General features: G+C 33.6%; 1 non-coding gene across 1 annotated transcript; it reads left to right on the top strand.

Moving 5' to 3' along the window:
* Positions 1-936: 936 nt before the first annotated feature.
* TRNAA-UGC (transfer RNA alanine (anticodon UGC)) lies at positions 937-1,010 on the top strand. Its single transcript has one exon. It is a non-coding gene; the product is annotated as a tRNA-Ala (tRNA).
* The last annotated feature ends 5,194 nt before the right edge of the window (positions 1,011-6,204 follow it).

Raw genomic sequence — 6,204 nt, forward strand, 5'->3', positions numbered from 1 at the left:
ATTCAACCTTTCCTTATTTATGACATAATTAGCGGAGATATTTTTTCATTTTCACTAGAATTGATGACGGGACATTTAGGGTTTTTTGATATAAGTATTGTGGAAATGTAGCTTAGATGGTAGATTGCTTGCTTAGCATGCAAGAGGTACCGGGATCGGATCGATACCCCATATCTCCAAAAGAAACTATTTGTTATTACTATCTTATTTCTATTCAATTTTTCCTTATTTATGACATAATGAATAGCGTTATTTTTTTATTTTCACTATTATTGATGACGAGATGTTTAGGATTTTGTGACATAAGAATCTTGAGGATATAGCTTAGATGGTAGAGCGTTCGCACCCCATGTGAGAATTACTGGGATCGATACCATGCATTAACAAAGGAAACGATTACTAAATATATTAGTTCTTTTAAATTTTTCCATATTAATGACATAATAAGCGGGGATAGTTTTTCATTTTCAATATCATTGATGACGGGAAGTTTAGAGTTTTTTTTATGTAAAATGTAAAATCGTGGGATTGTAGCATGCGAGAGATACGGGGATCGATACCTCGCATCTCCAAAAGAAACTATTCGTTATTACTATTTTATTTCTATTCAATATTTCCTTATTTATGACATAATGAGTAGCGATATTTTTCATTTTCACTATTATTCATGACGAGACGTTTAGGGTTTTGTGACGTAAAAATTGTGGAGATGTAGCTTAGATGGTAGAGTGCTCGCTTTGCATGCGAGTTGTACGGGGATTGATAACCCGCATCTCCAAAAGAAAGTATTTAATTTGTTATTATATTTTTTCATTTTCACAATTATCGATCCCCCGCATCACCAATCCAAACTATTTGTTATTAATATTTTGATATTTTTTTTATTTTCACTATTATTGATGATGAGACATTTAGGGTTTATGATGTAAAAATCACGGGGATGTAGCTTAGATGGTAGAGCGCTCGCTTTGCATGCGAGAGGTACGGGGATCAATACCCCTGCATCTCCAAAAGAGAGAAATTATTTTTTTAAGTATGAGTTAATTTAACATGTTATGTATCCGTGGGTACGAGAGAAAAAGGAAAGATACTTGTATAAAAGGAAAGATACTTATATAAGGATTATTATATCATTATGGCTATGTATCCGTGGGTACGAGAGAAAAAGGAAAGATACTTGTATAAAAGGTCCCACAAGCACATATAGAGAAAGGAAAGATACTTGTATAAAAGGAAAGATACTTATATAAGGATTATTATATCATTATGGCTATGCCATTTTTATAGATAAAAGAGAGTAATGTATGCCATTTTTATAGATAAAAGAGAGTAATGTATGCCATTTTTATAGATAAAAGAGAGTAATGTCCCACACATATAGAGAGGACTATGGCTATGCCATTTTTATAGATAAAAGAGAGTAATGTCCCACACATATAGAGAGGACTTATTGTAAATAAAGAAAGCAATCTAGTAGTTATACTGCTACTTGTGAAGAGGGAATTTGATGAATTTCTCAAAAGATAAGAGCTTATAGGATGGCGGTAGATGCATATGACGGAACTTCTTCACAATTGCAATATCTGACCAATGAATATTATTGTCATTTATAGCTTCTATCACAATACTATAAAATTTGGGGTCAAGACCTATATGGGACTGAAAAGACCATTCACCACACGCTTGTAAATTAAATTATTTCTATCACCTCTGAAATTTTCCACGGCAAACCTTCCAATAGCTTGCACTTCTTCATCATTGAAATCCTTAATTAGAACTAGATTTAAAGGCAAATCTTCTCCACGACTCACTTTTGAACACTTTTATAGATAGTTTCAACAAACTTACTTTGCTCGTGAATACTTTGGAGTTCAATATTTATAGTTGGAGAACACTATTCAAATTGATATGATCGAATCTTACAACAAAGTCTTATTGAGCCTCACTCTATTAGGAGATAGCCTCGAATCAATTTCTTTAGTTTGGGCAATGGTTGCATTGTTTTAGTCAAACAACCGAGACTAGTGTATTACCAATAGTATAGACATTTTGTACGTGTATTTTCTTACATATTAACAATTGTATACAAATAATAATTAAATTTATGAGTAGAAGTTTGGATGGAGTTTTATTAAATAGGTACTTAAATTATATATAAAAATATATAAGATTTTTATTTTTTATTTTTTTTATTCTTTCTTATTTCTCGAAGATTAAAAAAAAAAAGTTATCCTCTCTCAAATATGGTTCGTTATTTGATTATTTTCTCTTGAGTGAATTTTAAGTGAAACACATTCTCTACACAAGTAATTGCAAGATGCAAGCTTCACACCAAGAGGAATCAAAGTCCCAAGTATCAACGTCCTTAAGTGTCAATTTTTATTCTCCATCTCAACATAAATTAAACTTATTTTCGTGAAGATATCTATTTATAAAAGCAAAATATCTCAGAGTCACAAAAATAAAAATGAGATATAGATACGAGACATAAATATTATACCAAATAGATATGATAACTGTAAGGATTAGATTTGATTGAGTTATTTGGATTAGATTTTATCTAGTTATTTGAATTAGATTTGATTTAGTCATTCTTCAATTGGATGAGAGATTTCTCCCGATTCTTCTCATCTTTCCAGTTTTCTTTTTTTGTTCCTAACATTTTGGTATCAGAGTCATGCCCTAAACTAGTTAAAACTAGAAGCAGCAGTCTTCTACGTGTGTCATTATAAAAGTATGTCGATGGAGAGTCCACTTGTGCAGTCCGTTGGAGGAAGGAGTCAAGGTTGTGGAAGCTTTAGAGGCATAGGAAGGGGACGAGGCAGACAAACCTTCAACAAGGCCATAGTGGAGTGCTATAACTGTCACAAGCTAGGACATTTTCAATGGGAATGTCAAAGCAATACCAGACGAGGCTGACAAACCTTCAACAAGGCCACAGTGAAGTGCTATAACTGTCACAAGCTAGGACATTTTCAATGGGAATGTCAAAGCAAGGAGAAGGAGACAAACTATGCAGAGAGTCAAGAAAAGATGTCGCTGGGGCTTACGTGAATATGAATAAAGCCAATAGAGAAGATATGTGGTTCCTTGACTCGGGATGTAGCAATCATAAGTGTCGGAAGAAGGAATATTTTTCAGATTTTGATGGAAGTTTCAGAGATTCAGTGAAGCTGGGCAACAACTCAAGCATGGTTGTAATTGGAAAGAGTAATGTACTGCTGGAAGTGAATGTAATCATAATGATAATCACAGGAGTGTTCTATGTGCCAGACCTGAGGAACAATTTGTTGAGTATTGGTAAATTTCAAGCAAAGGGGTTACCTTTTTGTTTCAAAATGGAACATGCAAGGTGTTTCATCCTGAGAGAGGCTTAATCATGGAGACAAAGATGTCTTTGAATTGAATGTTCGTATTGCATGCTATATCTCAGCCTGTAGCAGCCGTTCAAACTCAATTGAAACTTATGGGGAAAAGTGGTTCAAGGTCTCTGTCGTACACTCACCGCTCCAATTCCTATCGCCATAGTCAGAGAAGCAGAAGGGACCCAAGTTCTTCCCCCTATCATTCCACTACCAATTCCAAGAGAAGCAGCCGTTCAAGTTCCCTCAGCCGCCAACGCAGAAGTAGGTCTTTCTCGTTATCTCCCTTCCCCAAATCGTCCAGTTCCAGTCCTAGTCGTGCATCCACTGATCGGAATCATTCCATAGAGAAGCTTAAGAAAGAGGAAGAAGAGAAGAAAAGGCGTGAAACAGAGTTGAAGAAGTTAGAAGAAGATGCAACTAGGAGGATGGAAGAACTAATTCAGAAGAATGTTGAAGAAAGGCTAACTCTAAAGAGACTAAATTAGAAATACAGAGGCGAATAGAGGGAGGTAGCACGAAGTTGTTTGATGATGTTGATGTGCAGCTTGAGAAAGAGAAAGAAGCCGCTCTTACTGCTACAAGACAAAAAGAAGAACAAGCACGAAAAGAGAGAGAAGAGCTAGATAAAATGCTGGAAGAGAATAGAAGAAGGGTAGAAAAAGCACAGCGACGATTAGTTTTGGAGCTGCAACGGAAGGAAGAAGAACAATATTGTGAGCTTTAGTTGATTCAGAGATAAAAAGAGGAGGCAGCTCAGAGAACTAAGCTAGATGATAAGAGTTTGAGTTATGTTTTGCTGGGAGTTAGTGAAGAGTCAAAAGCTTACAGACTCTATGATATAGAAACGGCAGATGAAAATAAGGATATAGAAGCGGCAGATGAAAATAATGATATAGAAGCGGCAGATGAAAATACTGCAGAGGAAAATATTTCATCTAGCTCTTTGGCTGAAGCAAGCTCTCCTAGCTCGAATAAGGCAAGGAATATGAGACCACCAGTCTGGATGAGAGACTATGCAATAGGATAAGTTTTTTTTTTGTAAAGAATATGATGAAGCTCAGCCATGTTTACCCCTACTGAACCTGCAAACTTTGTAAACTTTAGAGAAGTATTGAAGAGTGAGAAATGGAGGCAAGCTAGGGATCTGGAGCAATAAACAGAAATGGCACATGGGAGTTGATGAAGTTACCTGGTGAAAGTTTGGTATGAGGTCGTAGATATAAACTGATTACTATTCGTGTTCAGTTTAAGGGAGGGATTGTTAGGATTAGATTTGATTGAGTTATTTGGATTAGATTTCATGTAGTTATTTGAATTAGATTTGATTTAGTCATTCTTCAATTAGATGAGAGATTTCTCCCAATTCTTCATGATCTTACCGTTTTCTTTTTCTGTTACTAACAGTAACATGTCATTCTTAAAAAACTAGGATACGGATGTGACAATGATACATTAATTAAAAACAATTATTTCAAAAAATTTATCACTTTTATATTAGAAATAAATTCATATAAATAAGTTTATATATTTGTATACCAAAGTCAAGTGTCTGATACGATGAATTATAAATTTGTAATGTATCCATTGTATTAACAAGTGTTCAGTACATGCCCAACACGTGTCAGATTAGTGAAACTAAGTTATTCTCATGCTCTCTTTACACCCATTTAAAGTAGTTTGAAAACTAGCACGTCAAATATTATAATTGACTAACTACAACTTCAATTTTGTGCTTTAAGGATGGTTTTGACCCAAGATAAATAAAATCCTTAATTTAGTACATGGTAGCAAAGATGGACATGAGAATGAGTTATTCTCATATGGAAACAGATTTAACCTTAAGTTATATCTCATATCCTCTCGTAACCAATTATATAGTTTTATTTAGTATGTTTTAGAAAGATAGGTCCATCAAAAAAAAAAAAAAAATAGAATAGATTAAATTAGCCACTAACATAATTAAAAAAAAAAAAAAAAACATAAAGGATGAATTGATTATATTGGCTAATTGCTAACATAATTAAAAAAAATGTAACAAACACAAGGAAGTAAGATTAGGAACACAAGTAAAAAAAAAAAAAAACACACACAAACAGCCAAAAAATCAAGATTTGGAAAGTGTTAAACAGTTTTGATATATAGACATTTCAAGACCTTACTCTGCAATTTTTCCATGAAATCTAACACTAGAGCATCATAAAATTTAGAGAAATGATTGAAATTGATGTCATGTTCATATAGGTTGACTTTAATACAAAAGACAAATCGAACTTTGTTAAGGATAAATTGGGGACACCAGCCTAAGCTAATCAGGTAGGTTGCCTTACCATCCATATGTAAAATTATTTACTCAAACTCATTGGGGACACCCGCCTAAGCTCATCAGTAAAATTATTTACGCTAACTCATTGAAATTTTAAAAAGAAATCATCTCTAAATTTAGATAAGATAGTAAGTTATATTACTTGAATCAGGTGTGGTGAAGGTCGAACAACACCTGACCTTCAAATCTTCAATATTAAGCTCTCCCAACTAAGTTATCCCCTCTAACATTGAAAATGAAAATTCTTAAATTTTAAAAAGAAATAATCACTACATTTAGATTAAATAGTCAAGTAATTTTAAAAAGAAACTATTTGTTATTAATATTTTACTTCTATTCAACATTTCCTTATTTATGACATAATTAGCGGAGATATTTTTTCATTTTCACTAGAATTGATGACGGGACATTTAGGGTTTTTTGATATAAGTATTGTGGGAATGTAGCTTAGATGGTAGATTGCTTGCTTAGCATGCAAGAGGTACGGGGATCGGATCGATACCCCATATCTCCAAA

This window comes from Cucurbita pepo, chromosome 10 (assembly GCF_057944985.1).
Source record: "Cucurbita pepo subsp. pepo isolate OVF chromosome 10, ASM5794498v1, whole genome shotgun sequence".
NCBI classification, from domain to species: domain Eukaryota; kingdom Viridiplantae; phylum Streptophyta; class Magnoliopsida; order Cucurbitales; family Cucurbitaceae; genus Cucurbita; species Cucurbita pepo.